The sequence below is a fragment of the Hippocampus bargibanti genome, linkage group LG05 (assembly GCF_051943395.1).
Source record: "Hippocampus bargibanti isolate YZ-2025 linkage group LG05, ASM5194339v1, whole genome shotgun sequence".
Classification (NCBI taxonomy): Eukaryota; Metazoa; Chordata; class Actinopteri; order Syngnathiformes; family Syngnathidae; genus Hippocampus; species Hippocampus bargibanti.
The window spans coordinates 11825514-11845403 of NC_142738.1; the positions used below are offsets into that span (position 1 = coordinate 11825514).

General features: G+C 41.2%; 1 protein-coding gene across 4 annotated transcripts in view; it reads right to left on the bottom strand.

The window, feature by feature from the left end:
• tspan18b (tetraspanin 18b) overlaps positions 1–19890 on the bottom strand; it is a 48302-nt gene that overhangs the window by 25356 nt on the left and 3056 nt on the right. The window contains exon 1 of one of the 4 annotated variants that reach the window (XM_088997124.1): positions 2402–2445. The exons of the other annotated variants lie outside the window; for them this stretch is intronic. The gene's annotated coding sequence lies outside the window, so the exon portion shown is untranslated. Of the gene's footprint in view, positions 1–2401; positions 2446–19890 lie in introns of those variants that run through there. 4 annotated transcript variants of the gene reach the window in all.

A 19890-nucleotide genomic window follows, 5' to 3' on the forward strand; every position in this document is an offset into this window, starting at 1 on the left:
TTAAATGAATGATTCATATGCGAAGTTACATTGAACTTGTGTCTTCCTTGGCACATATATTTGCCCTGTCTCACTCTTACCTTTCGAGCGCCACTAGCGGCCGTTAGGAAAAAAAATGCCTAAATTGTCCGCATCATTGCATAACACACATGGTTGTTTTGTGGCAAAAGGAAGCTTGCGACAAAAGTCGCAGCTTATAGTGCGGAAATTATGGTAGATGTACAGCATTCAGTCCAATTGGAGAAAGTATTGTAACACAGTACTTTGAATTGAGATCTGGTATTCTCGGTTCTAATATTTCAAGGCCAACAATGTTGGGACACGGAGCAATGACACTCATAGAAGCATGCCTTTTTGGACTGTGCTGTGTGAAACGTGGAGTCGGACCTGATGGAAAAGAAAAAGGCTTTTTCATAAGCTGTTCCCATGAAATTTGAAGCAAACAATTGTCTGAACAGTCATGAAAAAAATCTAGAATTAAGATTCTGGTGGAAATAAATGTGTGTCACGTAACCCGTGATTTGACAAGTCAATTTATTAAGAGGAGCATAGAAAGACTTGGCTTCGAAAAGCTTATTTGCCCTCAGAGGAAGTTAAGCAACTTTTATAAGGCACAGCACCACATTGTCAATGCCAGTCCAGTCGGGTCGCTAGTGTTTCCCTTTGTCTTGACGGGATGCATCATCCCCATCAATCCGGCAGTCAACTTTGATGACAATGTCAGAGGTCAAAAGACAGCAAAGGAGATGGACCATTGTGCCTCTTCCTCTGTGGAGAGGATGTGGGCAAAATGTTGCGGATGTGAAAAGGAAGTTCATTTTCTCATGAATCCCAAACACATAAGCGCACCAGCAGTGTTGACAAATCGTTCAAACACGAGCAGCACATCCACTAAATCTCTGTACTGTTTTCTGTATAAGGCAGAGTAGGCTTGGCGTGTGCTAACCTATAGCGTGACCAAGAAATGCACCTTCATATGTATCAAGAGCGACATACTACAGAATGATGTAACAGAGTATCCGGTCATTTTTCCAAAATACAATGTCCGAAATACAGTAAAGTCTCGTTATATCGATATTCTCGGGAGTCAGAAAAAAATGTCGATATAACCGTACGATCGATATATCCGTCCTGCGCCGAACTGCATGAAAGGGGGGGGGGGGTACGTAGATGGGGGATCTTTGATATGGCATGCAATTTTATCATTGGCTTCATGGATTGCATATCTAGCATGCTTTTTGTACAGTAGTGAAGTGAAAAATAAACTTGTGCATCAAATAAAAACGTCTTTACACTTTTTTAATGACTATTTCCTTTAAAAAAATGCAACAATGCAAAATCCTCACGTTGTTCTATTCACACGAAACCACGAACGCCAGCATGTACAAAAATGTGAAAAACAGTGATTGTTGCAAGCGATAGAGATATTAGAATGCAACACAATTAAATACATGGATGGAAAACAAAAACTACAACGTTTACATGACTTACGTTGATGCAGTGTTCTGCTGCACGTCAAACTCTTTCGCGATGAAGGATTTGCTGGTTGAATTGTCCTCCACAGCCACAATTGCCTTGTATGTTGTTCGGATATCACAATTCTTACGTTTCCCCATGGTTTAAATTAGTGTTGAACAACAGTAATGTATATAAGCTCTGCTACGCCGTTTTTTTATTGTGCTCGCGTCAACAGGATAAACACGGAAGCTGGTCACGTGACTGGGGCTTGGGAGGACCCGACAACGGGGTTCAGAGTGTCTGAATAGAATGGCTGAGCTGTGGCGTAACAGCAGCTCCTGTTTGTGATAACTGCTACGTTTTGTTATTAAAAAGACCGACCCGCTATAGCAGCGACTGTGCGCATCATTTCCCATGCTGAGGGGCATTACAGTATGTTTCAGTAATGAAAGACGTGAACTCTGCTGCAATTTTTTTTTAATTGTGACAGAAATACGGAAGCCGGTTACGTGACTGGGGGGTCTTTAATACAGTATGGCATGTAAAGTAATTTTCAAAATCATCACGCTGACATCGTGAAATGGCGGGAGATGAAAAAGAGCACCGTAGTAACCGGATTATCGTAATGACCATGAATCGTACTAAACGGAACTAATTATACATAAAAAGACTAGAAATGTGCACGGGAAATGAAAATAGTATCATAATAAGCAGTATTATCAATATAAACGATATCGATATAACGAGACTTTACTGTACATGAAACGGAGTTAATTAAGTCATTTATTTTTCTGTGTGGCCCAGTACCAAATGACCTCTGGACCAGTGGCATTCCACAGCCCGTGGGTTGGGGACTGCTGATGTAGTCTATATGCATCTGAATCAGGTGTGTTGCAACCACAAGAGATGGAAAATAGGAATGTTACATTTATGAAAATGTTACCTTTTTTTTACGAACTATTTTTCGGGATACACACGGAGCTGCCACAATGAGTGTTGTGTCATTCGCGAACGAGCCCGTTCTCCTAACAAGAAAATGGTGGCCACCGTGTTTGTACTCTATTCCCCGCCCCAGTCTCCAGTTAAAGCCATGTGATTAGTCAGGAACCCAGCAGTGGGGGCGGTGGGGTTAAACATTAAAGAGACAGGCAGACAGGGAGAGAGTGTGAAAACACACACACACACACACACACACACGCACACGCACGCACACACACACACACACACACACACACACACGAAAGGGAGATGACAAAGCTTGAAACAAAAAAACAAAAGTGTGAGTGTGAGAATAGTGAGAAAATGGATAGAAAACAGTTAAAATATATGGGATCTTTTAACTGTTTTCTATCCATTTTCTCACTATTCTCACACTCTCACACATTTGTTCAGGCTCCACAAATAACCCGCACAAGTCATCTGTACACTTGATGGAGAATAATAATTTATCATGTTTAAAAGTGCCGTGCTTTGCTGACCAACTAAACAATGGGCCTACAGTCAAAGCGCAGATGGCCACAGTAAATCTGAGTGAAACAGACACGGCAAGGTGAACTGTCGTCTCCATCTAGATTCTAGAAGGTCCGGCCTTGCACAGAATTTAGGGCTTTAGATACTCCTTTTTCACCAAAGTTATTTACGGCTTAAACATCCTGCACAAGCGCCAGATTACAAACTTATCAGTTCTTGGAAAAGACAACCAATTAAAATGTCTTATGTTTTACTGCTTGCAGCTGTTGGTGCTCAGAACGCCCAGAGGCGTGGCATTATAATCAAGAAAACTATGTTTACTAATATATCACTGTAATTTACATATACTCTCAATAAATAGCTTGGCAGAGGGGCGCAGAATTCAGACGTATGTCATCTGATGACTGCGTCTCCTGCCGGCAGTGGGGACAATCTTTCTGGTTCTGAGTCTCTGTCCACGGTGTCTGACTGTCATATCTCTGACAACACTTGATGCAAAAAGCGATCAACCCAGATAAACAGATCACAATTGATGAAGAACTCGATACAATTATCACAGAAAAAGCACCTACTAGGGATCATTCCTCAAGATGGTGAAATAAGCCTGTTCCTCATCAAGTGTTTAATGCTGAGGAAACCGGACACTCCATTCCATCAAGCCATTAACGACCATCACAAAGGTAAATAAAATGACTTTATTGTACAGTACAGTTTATTTCTTTAATTATAATACTATAGCACATGTATTATACATAAAATAATGTATATTTTGTGTAGTTTTAAGGCTTAGAAAATTAGAAAATAGAAAATTATGTTTTATGGGGACCTGGGAACGCATTATTCTCGTTTTAATGGTTTCCTATGGGAAATAATTTTTCGGGATACACACTTTTCGCCTTACACACTCTGTCTGGCAACCAATTATGTTCGTAAGCCAAGGTCCCACAGTATGTATATATATTCACCGTTTTTCATGCTTTTAACACCAGAGAGGACTGATGTCAGTAAGAAAATGGGCTACGACAGCAAAGTGGAGACTGTGGAGTGCAACACGACTGAATCAAGATATGCTCACTTTGTAATTTTCTAGTACTTCCTGTATAACTTAACTCACCACTTCCAACTTTCACCGAATTTGTCGTGGCCTCAAGATTAGCCTCTTATCTGAGAGGAGCCAGAGGCCAGTGGAGGGAATGAAAACCCTACACTGAAACTGAGTAATTGACCAGAAAAAGACCTGTCGAATTTGCCAGGGGATGGGGTTAAGGAGCGAGGCGGGAAAGGTTGTGAATACTGCAAGATCTGAACCCATGGGACACAATTAAGAGCAAGGCTTTTTTTAGAGATGGTTACAAAAACACTGCAAGGATACCAGCAGTGCAGCCTTGCAAACCAAAATAGGAGTTCGTTCTTGCATAGCCGGAGGGGGATGGGATGGGGTGTAAACTCCCAACAGTTTGTTCGTGGACTTCCCCCGCTCGCAGGCCTGCCAGCTGACATGCAGCCACACAGCAACGTTTGCCGTTAGCATGACATCCTAAAGCCTCGGAAAGCTCAAGACTCAAGCCAACGCGCACATCGGGTTGGCTGCATAATGACGTTAGCAGACGAGCTTCCCTCAGTATGTTTTCCACTGCCGGCGTTGATAAAATAGCACGGCTGTTTTTTACTGCTTTGAAATAAGTCATGATTGTGTAGCGAAAAGAACTAAAACATCGAGCTGATATAGAGCAGCCGAGCATCTTAATGCACACAAATAGTCTTAGATATGTGATCTACTGGCATTGCTAATCAAAGAAAAAAACATTTTTGCTCCGGGTTTTGTGTTGAATCTTGTTAGTGGTTTTCTTGTACATATTGGGCTGTGTTTTAACCCATTTAAGCCGAGCGTGTTCATACGAGTACACGGATAAATTCATTTTTAAAAATCCAAATAAAATCAAAACAGAGTATCAAATAGGTTCAAACGGAGTATACTGTATAATGAACAATAATATAATTAAAAATAATAATGAATAATGAATGTTCAACTCATTTTCAAATTCCATTTTTCAAGTCAGACTCACTAAGTATGCAATGTCAGTGTATTTATGTTTTTAAGGGAGACTCAAACTGTAATTTACAATAAACATTTAAATAACTACGTGTACCACCAGAGCTGGGCAAGCATATGCGAAGCAATTATTAACCACAAATAATTTTGTCCCTGAACATTCCACCCTATTACACTAATTCTTTTTTTGTGCTATAAAATATATGTTTACACTTATGTTGAGTAATACGCCATACTGTGAGCAACAGAAATATTCAATCCTGGCCAATAACAGCTAAATTGAAGCCAGTTATTCACACAATGCAATGTGCTGCGCTGAAAAGGCAATCGCGCAGGCATAATGAATCTCGTATGTGTAGAGAAATGTTGTGTGCATCGTGCAATGGGCAGTTGGAGAGGGGGGGGGGGGGGGGGGGCTACACAGGAGCAGCGAACAGGTGTCCCGCTTGGTTATGAAAGCCAGAAGCTTCACATCTGGATCATTTCCTCAAACCAGTGGGAGGGAGGCCACAGACAGCCACCTCCTCATAAAGCAAAACAAACGAGAATATTTATGTCTGCCTGTTTGTGGGTAACAAAGTGTAACAAACTCACCACATTAGATGCTGTAGCGCAAATGTGTGACAAGCGCTGTCAAATATGTTACCTGGCAGAGCAAGACAAGTACTTTAGACATCTGGCATCGTCTTGGCATAATTAACAAAAATACAGTGAACCCTCAGTTTACGAACCCCTTGGCTTACGAACCTTTTGGTTTACGAATGTTAAATTTATGACAATTTTACCTTGGCATACAAACTATTTTTCGGGATACACACGGAGCTGCCACAATGAGTGATGTGTCGTTCGCGAACGAGCCCGTTCTCCTAACAAGAAAATGGCAGCCGACATTTTTGCTGTCCTAGAGTGCAAGGTTAAAATTCCCATCAATCAGGCTCCACAAATAACCCGCACAATCCATCTGTACACTTGATGCAAAAAGCTATCAACCCAGCTAAACAGAACACAGTTGATGAGGAACAAGGTAAGATTATGGCAGAGAAAGCACCTACAAGGAGGGATCATTGTTTTTTTTTGTTGTTGTTATTTTGACTTCAAGACGGCTCCGCAAGAGTGGCTGCCTTTCCAGCAGCTCGTGTATTTTGTTTTCCTACTTTCATTCCTTTCATCACTTTGCAGCTGTGAAATGTAATTTCTCCACTGCGAGACTAATAAAGGCATATCCAATCCAATCCAATTCCTCAAGATGGTGAAAGAAGAAGGGTACGTTCCTCATCAAGTGTTTAATGCTGATGAAACCGGCCATTCCAGACGACTTTATTATACCATAGCACATTTATTATACATAAAATAAGGTATATTTTGAGTAGTTTTAAGGCTTCGAAAATTATGTTTTATTGGGACCTGGGAACGGATTAATCTCATTTTAATGGTTTCCTATGGGAAATTAAATTTTGGGATACACACTTCGCCTTACACATTTTCTGGGAGCCAATTAAGTTCGTGAGCTAAGGTATCACTGTATATATTTCTGGGATGTATATCTATATATAGTATATCAAATATTGTGCGCTACACGAAGCATAATATTTGTAATCATGACATTATTACCACAGATATGAATCGGTAGGTATGATACGCTAACGCAAAGCTAGTTGGATCAAAGTTGTGAGCCAAGTGTCAGCCTTGTACTGATGCCTGTGTACTCGTGTCTGATTCCTTGTACAGATTTTGAGAACAGCAAGGTTTATGAGAACATTTTGGGAAGATAAATGGGAGATAATTCCTGATTTCTTTGTTGAATGCCAATTAAAAATGAGAATTTTAACCTTCTGAAAACTTTTGCCTCATATCTCGGAATCGATGGATGCAACTTCCAACTCTTTCTTTTTCTCAGTCACATATGTTCGGGTTTTATAATATTTTGAATTTCAAACTCTTACATGAGCGACATAGGATTGGATTGGATTGGATTGGATTGGATTTGCCTTTATTAGTCTCGCAGTGGAGAAATTTACATTTCACAGCAGCAAAGTCATGAAAGAAATGAAAGGATGAAGAAATGAAGAAATGATAGGCGGCATGCCTTTTCAAACTAACCGCCTTTATACAGCTTTTGTATTGGAGCACTATTATTTTCTTCCATAAATAATTGATCTCAACCTCTGAACAGGTGAAATACGAAAAAAACAAGCCAGCGAATTGTATCTCCATGTGTTGATTCTCTTTAGGCAGGGGTTGTTAGTGGCCCTTCACAACCTTTAAAGGACAACCGACGTCTCCGGACAAGTTGTGTCCATAATTTGTAAAATGGCTTTAAATGACTTCTACTTAGCGTATTTTTACAAGGATTCCACTGCATATAGCTATATTTTATGTTTTAAGACTCGCGCTGAATATTCAGGAAGTCTTGTTTTTGAGTTGGTGACGAGTCCGTACGTGACGTCACTAAAGGACCGCCCCTGACCGAAAAAAGACGGATTGTAGCGGTCCTTCCATCACGTCAATGTATTTTGCTGTACTTGTTTGGTCTGGGGACCTCGTGTTGCACCCAAAAGCCGCCAGAAGGCTAGAAGAGGACGTCCAAGCGCCATATAAGCAATTTATCAGCCTGTGGAAACGGAGGTGGCCACAGGAGGTCGCCATTGTGTGCCTCTTTTGTTGGGTGAGAGATTTCCCCCCAATGTTGCCTCAAAATGCCACAAATACATTATTTAATTGATTGCAAACATGTATGCTTTCCTCTTCAGAACTATTTGAATCATATTCATAACTGGATGTGTAACAAAAAAGCATATTCTCTGAATCTGAAGCCATTGTTTTGATTCTCAAGCAATGCAAGACGTCTTGGCGTGACGTCACAAACTGGGTGCGGGACTTTCTGAAAATGCCCAATTCGCAGCTCAATTTTTTGCAGATTTTGGACACTTTAAGTCATTTTTATTGGTGTTTTGCATTTGACTAAAAATATCATACTGTGTGTTTTGGGTATTTTAGATACTATAAAACGTTTTTCTGATGTCAGTTAAAAACAAAAAAGGGACGTCGGTTGTCCTTTAAATTCGTAATAATTAAATGCTGACAAGCCCCTTAAAACAAAAAAAATTGCAATGCTTTCCACACAGGTTTTCTCAAAATGAATTGCCTCCTAGACAAAGAACTAAAATATATTTGATAACGAGATATTTAGGGCGAAAGGAGATTCCCACGAGAAAACCAGGATGGCAAAGGAATGTGGTTGGACATTTTCCACAGCACAAAGTTGCGAAAACACAATGCATCAAGCGCACGAGGAGAGTGGCGTCAGTAGTGGACCCGTCGGGAGTAGTCATGCTTGGCTCGACACAAAAAGCACTCAATGGAATTAGATCTCATCTCCTGATCTTTCCAGTGTATTCATCAAATGTAAACAGGGAGAAGCAACTGTGGGAACATTGACTGCCCCATGGCAGGAAAAGGAATCCATCTTATGCCACCACATGAAATAATTTGTCAAGATGGAGATTGGAGACGTCTGAAGAAAACCATCGCAAGTGGGAGTTTGGTCTTTCGGAATATGAGGGGATGGGGTGGGGGTGAAGGTTAACTCATTCACTCCCTGACCTGCAAAAATGTGTCCACTCCAGTGCCAGGGTTTTTGTCATTGTCATTCGAATTCCTGAACTCAGGGAATATTGAGTTTTAGGACTACATAAACATTCAATGCAGCGTAAGAAACTTTGGCTCTCTTCTTTCATCTGAAGTTATTTCAGCTTGAAATGAGGGCGACTGTCCAAAATACAATGCAATACATACATATTGGTTGATATCGCCCTTTAACAACACTTGAAGCTGGAACAAAGCGCTAATATGGAAAAAGAGGGAAATGCTTCACCCTTGTGGAAGGGAAATAACATTGCCAGATGTCTGGCCTGCACTTTATCGGCACCTAAGATAGAAAAACCCAAAACCCGAACTAATTTGGGAATGGCGTTCTACGTCGTATTTTCAAGTCCCGAATAAATTAGTGAATGGCCGTGAATGAGTTAACTGGCCGGACTGAGAAATTCTCGCCTCGGGATTCCCCTGCCTGTGGACCCCGAGCTGTGGGAAAGGGACTTGATGCAATTACGTCACATTGATTGATGCGAGAGGCCGCAGAAAGATGAAAACTGAGCCGCTTGGACACCATCCAGGATCTTGTCCTCAAAGAAAAACAAGTCAATCGAGGTTTACGCCACAAAACAACAACACGGAAAGGTGAAAACGGTGTCAAGATGGACAACGCGGCCGGGGAAACCCCATGGGGCAGCGTGGTCAGGCAAACCTCATCAAAACAATAAAATGGCTTTGATTGACAGCATTGCATCTGTGAAATAACAATGCTGAACGCACATGCTCATTGTGATATCGCATCCTCGAGGGAAGGTGATGACACGTGTCTTGCTTGACTTGATGCCGCCGATGCTGTCTCGAGTATCCAGCGGGGTTAGTGATGAAATTATGAGCCGAGCACTCGACCGCTGCAGCTGTAAATAAACGGCACGTTTCAGGATTGCAAACAGAACCGCAGGACTGACCGCAGAAGGGTTATTTATGATGAAATGTGCAACTGCCCTTTTGCTTATTTAACCATTCGCAGGTGTCTCATGTGCCAAAAGAAAGCTCATGTTACTTCCATTATGAGGGCAAATCCAAATCCAAATGCAATAGCCCTGTCAGCTAAAATGTGCGGTAGGAAAACTGCAACTTGTGATTTTATTTATTTCTTTTTATGATTAAAACTTCCCCACAACAAAGAAAATACACAGTAGTGATAATCGCAACATGACGCTTTCATTATCGGCAAAAAAGGGGTGGAGCGAGAAAAGAACAATTCCTATAAAATGCTTTGTGGACAAATCATAACAATGAAATGCTTTTGATTTTCCACTTTCACAAACGATCCATCTGTCCGCAATCTGTCAAACCCTTTGGAGGAACAACAGACCTGAGGTTGACGCCAAAGGCAACAGAACAAATATGTACGCACAGGGAGCTAGCGAATCCTCTGAAGAAGTTTTTTATTTTTAAAGCTTGCATTATTAACGTCAAAAAGAAGTGCGAGGGGGCTTGCTCTAGATGTGGTGAATGTAACGAAAGCTTACTTGGAAAAAAAGATTTGAAGATGTACATCTGTTCCTTGTTAAAAAAATATTTCCAATTCCAAAGCGCCTGCAGAGATAAGCAAATGTGCTTTTAGTAATGGATTATATTTTCTCATTGTTTCTCTTATGCTTTGTTTTCGTGAGGCGAGACGATAACGGATCATGCCCGCTACAAGCTAGACAGACTGCAGTGATTTGATAAACAAAGTGATAATTGATTGATACGGTGGTCAATATGTGAGATTTTCTATTTGTTTGATTCCTATTGCCACATTTTCTTGCGGCGTACCTGCTCTGCCAGTGTCCGTGATGGCATATGGAAAAAAAGCTATTTGATTATATCCGATTGACATTGAAGCTCTTGCTTTAATTGATCAAGAGTGAATTCTTTCAGTACATTCTTGTATACAGTATTTTCCAGTGTATAAGGCACACCAAAGTATAAGGCGCACCGTCATTGAATGGTGTATTTTCAAACCTTTTCAATATATAAGGCGCACCGGACTATAAGGCACATCTCCAATTGATGAAGAAAAGTTTTTCAAATATAATATATACAAGTTTTCCAAATATAATGCACACCACATTAGAAGGTGCTTAAGTAGAGGCTGAGGTGATGTATTACTTCTTCTACGGGGGAAATGGAGTCGTGGTGGGTGACAGTAGTTGCGAGACCTGTGGTGGCTCACTATTACTTCGCATATAAGGCGCACCTGCATATAAGGCGTAGGGTCATCTTTGGAAGAAAATGAAGGCTTTTTGGTGCGCCTTACACACCGGAAAAAAACGTTATACAGACGCTCCCCAACTTATGAACAAGATACGTTCCAAACCATCATTCATAAGGTGAATTTGTTCGTAGGTTGCTTCAGTGCTATATTTTGTATGGAATGTATGTTTAAAGGACAACCGACGCCTCCGGACAAGTTGTGTCCATAATTTGGAAAATCACTTCAAATGACTTCTACTGAGCGTATTTTACAACGATTACACCGCATATAGCTATATTTTACATTTTAAGACTCGCACTGAATATTCAGGAAGTCAGGAAGTATTCAGGAAGTCTTGTTTTTGAGTTGGTGAGGATACCTACCGTGACGTCAATGTAGGTATCGTCACTGACCGAGAAAGCCAACACAATGCATTTTGGGTACTTTGTTTGGTCTCAAAACATCGTGTTGATGGCGAAATTAGAAGGAAAACACATAAATAACGCAATGGTGAATCGTTGTGTGTTGCACCAAGAAACTATTTGATACGAGCTGACACAAATTCCCAGCAGACAAATCAGCCCTTTCCAACGGAGCTTGGGCGCCATCTTGTGCATGCAGGAAAATTTTAAAAAAGCAGCATTGTGTCGTATTACGTCATGGCACCTCCTGTGCAACTGCCTCTACAGCAGCTCGTAACCCTGTTTGAGGGGGAATTGCTGTGTTTGTGAACGACAAATGATGTATCAGCACATCACGATCAAAGAGAAACTCTGCATTTGGGACTTTGAATATTTTTCGACATACCCGTAAAAATGTTTGTATGTACCGTTGTTCGTAACATGAATGTTCGTAGGTAAGTACGATATATACTGCATATATCATTTACTTGCAATTTTGAGGATGTCCATCTAACCACCATACACAAGTAATTTAAAAAAATAGATATACATTTTCAAATCAGAGTTTGATTGGCAGGAGATTCTCGCCACATGAAGATAGGGGGATGCGATAAGGCCTTCATGTTGATCCAGATACAGTCACGTGGGAGATAAAAGCGGAAATTCTCTGTCTTGCGCCACAACGTCTAAATCAAGCCAAGGTTACTGGCTGGAGTTCAGTGTGATGATGAAAGGTGATGGCAGCCCTTCCCGTTTTGTTTTTTTCTGGATTCACCTCTTGGAAAGATGCCTGAGCCGTTCAAACGTTGCTGAAAATGAACGATGATGACTTTGCGACAGACTCCTCGTCCTCAACCGGGACACATAAATTACTGAAATACATCGGAGAAGCATCCGTCCTTCCAAACAGCCGTTTTATGGTCAGAACACTTCTTCCACTATCTAACCAAACACACACTTTGCTTTCTCGCTGATAATTTATACATCAAGACGATTTTATGAGCATCAAACATACATTGCCTCGTTTTCCACTGCAGAATATTTTCATCTGCCAAATCTTCAAAGACAATAAGGTGCGGCGAGGTAAGAAGTAAAAGCAACAATTCTGTCTGTGTTTGCTGCGAAAAACAGGAAATACATTTTGCAGTAACTAACTTGTTCTTGCCTCTCCAGCCTTCGAGGAAAATTAAGCTGTTTCACAATTGCTTTTGGAAATGATGCACTGCCCTTATTAACTCATTCACTGCTATTCCTGAATTTATTTGGAAATTGCAAATATGATGTAGAGCGCCATTCTTGAATAAGTTCAGTTTTAGTTTTTTTCTTGCTTGGATGCCGATAAAGCGCTGGACATACCTCTGGCAGTGTTTTTCCCTTTCACAAGTAGCAGCATTTCCCATTTTCAAAGTCTGATTGGTTATAAAAACAGTTTGACCGACACATTTGATGTGACCGGTCCTGCAGAACTGATTATGAAGGCATCCAGGTAGATTTCTGACCCTGGTAACAAATGATGGCTGAAATGTGATTGGTTAAATGCTTAAATACTAAAACACACATTGGAATCAGCACAACAGTGGAAAAGTAATGAAAAGAAGCTGAAAGACCATTGGGAATTATTTAATAAGAATTCATGGACAAAATATAATTCATATCAGTCTGTGATTCCGATAGTTTTAAACCACAGAGAAGGCCTTGCAGGCCCTGACGGTCCGCCATTGTTAAATGTACATACATGTACTGTATGTAGGGTTCGGTGAACATGCATTTTAATTGGTTAGGTTCGGTACCTCTAAAATGGTAAGGTACCAGTGAGCTAGGTACTTAGGATGCAATACAATTCAAGGAAAGCTCACTTTGAAGTGATTTGGTCCATTTGGTTCAGTTCGATGCACTTTGTGACACAAATTTGCTTGCTTTCCACTGTTGCTGTAATTCAGATGCTATTCAATGGGGCAGTAAGAGACAATTGGCAACCAACTCAAGTAAATGCCATGTCATAAGTTTGAATTGAGCGGTATATCGTTGAGTCATCTCGAGCTGCTGATTGCCCCGTGATATATGGCCGCCAAGTGGTGTGCTTCACGGTATGTGTGACACAAACTTGTTTGCGCATAGCTGCGTTTGCAGCCTGGCAGAATTACAGAGTGCTTCGAAGAGATTTATTTTAGGCATGATATGGGTGTTCAACCCAGTCTGCTAATAACACACTGCCTTTGCAGTCTGATAACCATGCACACTTTGGATACTTGACGTCACCTGTGCGTATGTGTGTGTGTGTGTGCGTGTCTCTCTCTGGCAGCATTTAACTCATTCACTGCCAGACGTGCAATAATGTGTCCACTCCAATGCCAAGGTTTTTGTCATTGTCACTTAAAGGACAACCAACATCACTTTTTTGTTTCCTAACTGACATCAGAAAAACGTTTTATAGCATCTAAAATACCCAAAACACGCAGTATGATATTTTTAGTCAAATGCAAAACCCCAATAAAAATGACTTAAAGTGTCCAAAATCTGCAAAAAAATGAACCCGCAAAACCCAGAGAGCAACTCATAGCAAAACGTCTGACAGTCGTGTTTTTGAAGTAGTTGGAGGAAACTTTTACACTTCCCCCCCCCCCCCCCGCAATAATATTTTTTTTTCTCATCGTACACCCCTGGATCTGTCAAACCAAAACTAAAAAGTGATCAAAACATAACCCAAAAAGAAGCGCCTCGTGTTGAAACTCAAGACAAAGAACGCACCACTTGTTCAATACGTCTTGAAAAGAAAAAAAAATAGTGCCTTTCGTAGAAATATTTTCAATGACGGCAGGTATCAAATATGTGCTTCCTCCTCAATGTGATTTGAACTTTTACCCAGCGTCCTCTTTGTTGGCATGCCAGCCTCATGCGGCGGAGCACAGTAATGCCACGAAACCCCATTTTCCATATTGCAGTCTTTTCCACATAACGACGACAACACCAGCAAATGATGAAAAGGTTTCTTCAGCCGTCATCTGTACTTCTTTGAAGATGTCTCACATCTGAAAAGCTTAATCAGCGAACTAAAGTTGTGCTGGTAACTCTGGACCTCTATATATCCCTAATGGACAGAGGTGGCGGTGCCAGACCTCTGCTTTGATAGGTCTCTGCTCTGCGGTTCGGGGGAGCAGTGGACTGCTCCCTGAACCTAATCTGATCATCTACCAGCACAACTTTTGTTTGCTGACAAAATTGAGGAGTGAAACGTCTGACACCTTCAAAAAAGTACAGATGACTACTGAAGAAACCTTTTCATCAATGGACCCCTCTTGTACGACAGAGCACACAGACACAGACGAACAACAGCAAAGAAATAGCCACCAAAACGATCACGTTTCCTCTCCCACCGATGGATATCAGACGGGCCCGTCTCACTGGATCAGTGCCAAACGCAAAGGCCACACTAAGCCTCCATCTGAGATTTTTTCGCATCAGAAGGAAGGCGGAGCAAGTTGTAGTATCGCTACTCTGTCCTCAGCAATAACCAAAACAACATCCCTTCTTGCCCTTAGCACTTATTTGATGGAAATATGAGCCTATACCATACATTCTGAATTGAGGTGGAATGTGTCCTCCAGTCAAATCCAGCTGGAGGACAGGTTATCTGCAAGGTCCAGCTTGTCTAAAAACCTACCTTCTACCTCATTACCTGCTAAGATTAGCCAATATTGTTGAGGAAATAGGACACTGGCGAGATAAGCGCAAAGAATTTGCAGGGTGAACCCAAACAGGAGACCTGTTTCCTTGTGATAAAGAGGAAGCTGCAGCAGAGAGGCCGCTCAGCTTCCTGCTCCATGTCAACTCGGGGGTCTGCCGGCTGCCCTCCGCCGAGGTCATCCGACGCTTCCTGCTTCATAAAGCTGACACACAATCATGCAGCGGTGTGTCAATATCCTTCGATTATGTTGCAATGGTGTCACCGAAATGAGTGAGCGAATTCAATGGTATAGATCCCTCGCTAGTTTACTAGCAGGAAAAAAACTTCAGTGTTCACTTTGCTACAAATGCATGCCTTGGACTACCACAAAGCTGTATGAACACTTTATAAACACATTAAAAGGTTTGAACATACACAACCCAGCATAAAATGTATAGTTTTGAGAGGCGCTTATAAATGACATGTATTATTCTTATAAATACTGTATAATCATGTGCATTTAAAGCACAACCGAAACCATTTTTTTTTGTTTCCTAACTGACATCAGAAAAATGTTTTATAGCATCTAAAATACCCAAAACACGCAGGCTGATATTTTTAGTCAAATGCCAAACACCAATAAAAATGACTCAAAGTGTGCTAAAACTGCAAAAAATTGAGCTTCAAATCAGCCATTTTCAGAAAGTCCCGCCCCCAGTTCGTGACGTCACGCCAATATGTCTTGCCTTGCTCGAGAATCTAAACAATGGCTTCAGATTCGGAGAAGATGCTTTCTTGTCACTCACCCAGTTATGAATATGATTCAAATAATTCTGAAGAATAAAGCATACATGTTTGCAATCGATGAAAGAAGTTCTTCCGGGACGGATGTGTTGTGTCCCAGAAAATGCAAACGATGGCGCCCAAGCTCCGTTGGAAATGGGCTGATTTGTCTACTGGGAATTTGTGTCAACAAATATCAAATAGTTGTCTTGGTGCAACACACAACGATTCACCATTGCGTTATTTATGTGTTTTCCTTCTAATTTCGCCATCAACACGGATCAACACGAAGTTTTCAGACCAAACAAAGTACCCAAAATGCATTGTGTGTCGCTTTCTTGGTCAGGGGCGTTCCCTCCGTGACGTGACGTCAGGAATCGTCACCAACTCAAAAACAAGACTTCCTGAATATTCAGCGCGAGTCTTAAAATGTAAATATAGCTATATGCGGTGGAATCTTTGTAAAACACGCTCAGTAGAAGTCATTTGAAGTGATTTTACAAATTATGGACACACCTTGTTCGGAGGCGTCGGTTGTCCTTTAAGAGTTGGGGGTTAGTGGGATGGCGATATTGGTGAGTCTACGCTACGCCAACCGTGTCAAATTCGTTTTTGCCACGGGCCACATTGTAGTGACGGTTTCCTCTCGGGCCGTTATGAATTTGGGGAAAACATTCGAATGTTTCATTTCTTGCACATATTACACACAACATGTTTTCCCGACAGCACAACAGCCACATGAATTATCCATGACTAGTGTTAGCAGTATTTGTGAATCTTGATACACTCCCCTCAGGCAGGCGCTACCGATCCATGCACACCAAATCCAGCAGACATTCAAACAGCTTCTTCCCCCAAGCCGTTAACTCTTTGAACAATAGCCAAAATGGAACTGTATAGTGCCTCTTTGCAATTTTTTGATGATGATACTAGTGCAGTGTGTTCAACCGGAAAGAAATTCCTTGTGTGTTCGACATACTTGGCAATAAAGATGATTCTGATAACATCGGCACTCACACATGTTGTGAACTTGAGTTACAAAAATAGCCAGAAGCAATCTGACAAGATTTTCGGTAGGCATTAAATGCCTTTCAAGCCATGGAGATTTCACTTTGCCACCAGTAAATTATTTCTCCCATCTCGAAAGCAAATTTAATTTTGTCATCTCTGCAACCAACAAAGATGCTGGAGCCATTACTGGTTGCGGACTGCGTCTCACACACATTAAATGAAGGGTCCTCCAGCAATCGAGAAAAACAATTTTCTCATTGAGCTGATAGATACTCCATTTAGGACTTGCCAAGTCTACAAGCTCATGAGCAAGCAAATCAGACTTAAAAAAAATTCCGGATTTGGCACCATAGTCATGGCAAGCACGTGGATCTGCAGATGGATTAATTTGAGGCCTTTTTTGTGAAGATGCACCACTGAACCGGCAGTCAGCGGGCTGAAAACCACGTGAACAATTTCTGTCGATGGCAGTCGGAGCAGCGACGCCGCGTTTCCCCTCACCATGCGTTTGTTTTCACTCCAGGTGACTTTCCACACTTGTACTGCGGAACGTGTGAAAAAGCAGCACAAATACACAAAAAAGACTCACACGACGTGTTCCATGTCAGTCTGTGAGCAGAACAAATGCCATGCGATGGGCAACAGCTACACAGGGATGCATATGGGAAAAAGGGGGCCATTTGGTCCCTTTGTGTCTGGAAAGGGGGCCAAATTCTACAATGGATGGGGCCCGATTTAATTACAGTAAAGTCTCGTTATATCGATATCGGTTATATCGATAGTACCGCTTATTACGATACTATTTTCATTTCCCTTGCACATTTCTAGTCTTTTTATGTATAATTAGTACCGTTTAGTACGATACCCGGTTATTATGATAATCCGGTTATTACGGTGCTCCTTTTCATCCCCCGCCGGCCATTTTTGTTGTTTATATCGATATATCCGTCGCGCCATTGGTCAACTTGGTCACGTGTCTTGTTACGTGAGCCGCCATCGGTCGCGCCATTGGTCGACTTGGTCACATGAGCCGCCATCGGTCGCGCTATTGGTCGACTTGGCCGTGTGACTTTGTCACGTGACACGCCATCGGTCGCGCCATTGGTCAACTTGGTCACGTGTCTTGGTTACGTGTCACGCCATCAGTCGCGCCATTGGTCGACTTGGTCAGGTGACTTGGTTACGTGCCCAGCATCCGTGTAGCAGAGCCATTTTCATTTTCAGGCGCTAGCTCGTGTGTAGCAGACGAGATTGAAGTGTTTGTGTTAAAAGGTAAAAATGGGAAGCAGAAGAAGATTGATGACTTTTTTAAATTGTATACATAATACAGTAAGATGTAAGCGTTGCAGTTTCCCTGTTGTGTTATGTACATGCCCACTGTACTGTATATGAATGCAATCGTTTTTTGCAACAATGTTTCTTGTTTTGTCTGCTGAAGCGCGATGATTTTGAAAATTATTAACATTCCATACTGTGTATTAAAGGACAGCCGATATCACTTTTTATTCAAATGCAAATAAAAATGACTTCACGCCAAGACGTCTTGCATTGCTTGTGAATCCAAACAATGGCTTCAGATTCGGATAATATGCTTTCTTGTTACACATCCAGTTATGAATATGTTTCAAATACACTGTAGTTCTGAAGATTAAAGCATACATGTTTACAATCATTAAAGAATTATATGTGCCATTTTGAGGCAACATTGGGGGAACATCTCTGACCCAAAAAAAGGGAGCTAATGGCCAGCTCCGTTTCTTATATGGCGCTTGGCTGCCCTCTTTTGGCGGCTTTTGTTTAATGCAGTTCGGCGCAGGATCGGATATATCGATAGTCCCGGTTATATCGATATTTTTTCGGACTCCCTTGAATAGCGATATAACGAGACTTTACTGTAGATTGCCAAATTATCCAAAACTGTTTGAAATAAACCAAAATACATTCATCGGAGCATGATATTTCTAAATTACCCCAAAAAAAAACATGATTTGACTAAAATCTATTTTTCTAATATATAAACAATTTTAATTCAAGTCAAATAATTTATTAATACATAAAATAAAGAAACCTTTTCTATTTTTTTAGTTACTACACAATCAATCCTTGGGTATTTTGATATTTAATGGTGTTACAGAAAAAAAACAAAGAGAACAGACTTAGCACTTACTAGTGTGCACTTAAATTTCTTTGCTTTGAAGATTTCCAATGTGCTACAACAGCTGTGACATCATTCCCATTAGCCACTAAATTGGAATCATGAACATCAGTTTTCTGCTACGAATTGTCACTACCTTCCGCAGATTTATTCGATTATTTCTAAAAAAAACGAGAATGTGTTTGTTTGCTGCCTGTTTTTAATGTCTTTTACAGTATTACTCCGGTTCTCACGCTTCATATTGCAAAAATCCGCCATGGTCGATGTAAATACTGCAGCGCACTATGGGTAAATGAATGTTCGATTATCCCTTTCGGCAGTTTCCAGTGGATCACGGAAAAGCCCGAGATATCCTCTCCTGTGACTTTGGAATGCACCGAAACAAATGCACGGTGATAATGGCTTGATATCGGTAAGGCAAGATGGCAGATGACGAAAGTTAAAACCACTGATGGAAACCGAACAATTTTCAATTGCTGTTTAACTAAATGTATTTCCTTAGCTATTTTAAAAGAAGTATGTCATATGTGGTGTAAATCACATAACAATATGCGCTAATCGTAACAGACATGCGGCAGTGCTGGCGCAGTGGAGTGACAAAGTTGAGCCAGTCGCCGTCAAAATACGTAAATGACGCAGAAGCTTCCCTGCAGGTATGTGTTTTTCTTGATTTGAAAGAAAAAAGTCCCTTCTTTTTCTTCTTTTCTTTGCCCTCCAAACCTGTTGTTGTTATTCTGATGGACCTCCAAATTGTCTGGATGCTGTAGATGTTCTTCCCAAACTCATTTCTCTCCTTGCACTATAGCGGGAAAGCCGAAGATGGATTTTTGGTGTTGGCCGTGCTTTCTCAAATGAATGGCAACAAAGCTTTACAAACTCCATCCTTTGTGTGTGGACAGCACAACTCTTGTGAATCGAGCTCTGGAGGTATTAAAAAAAAGCTTGAGGCGGAGCTTATTCATCTGCGTTGGTGGCGACTGTTGCAGCAGCATCAATACGTATGCTTCTTTGGCATTTCCCTTCTGACAACGTCAATGTTGTAGTCAGTTTCTTTCTCTA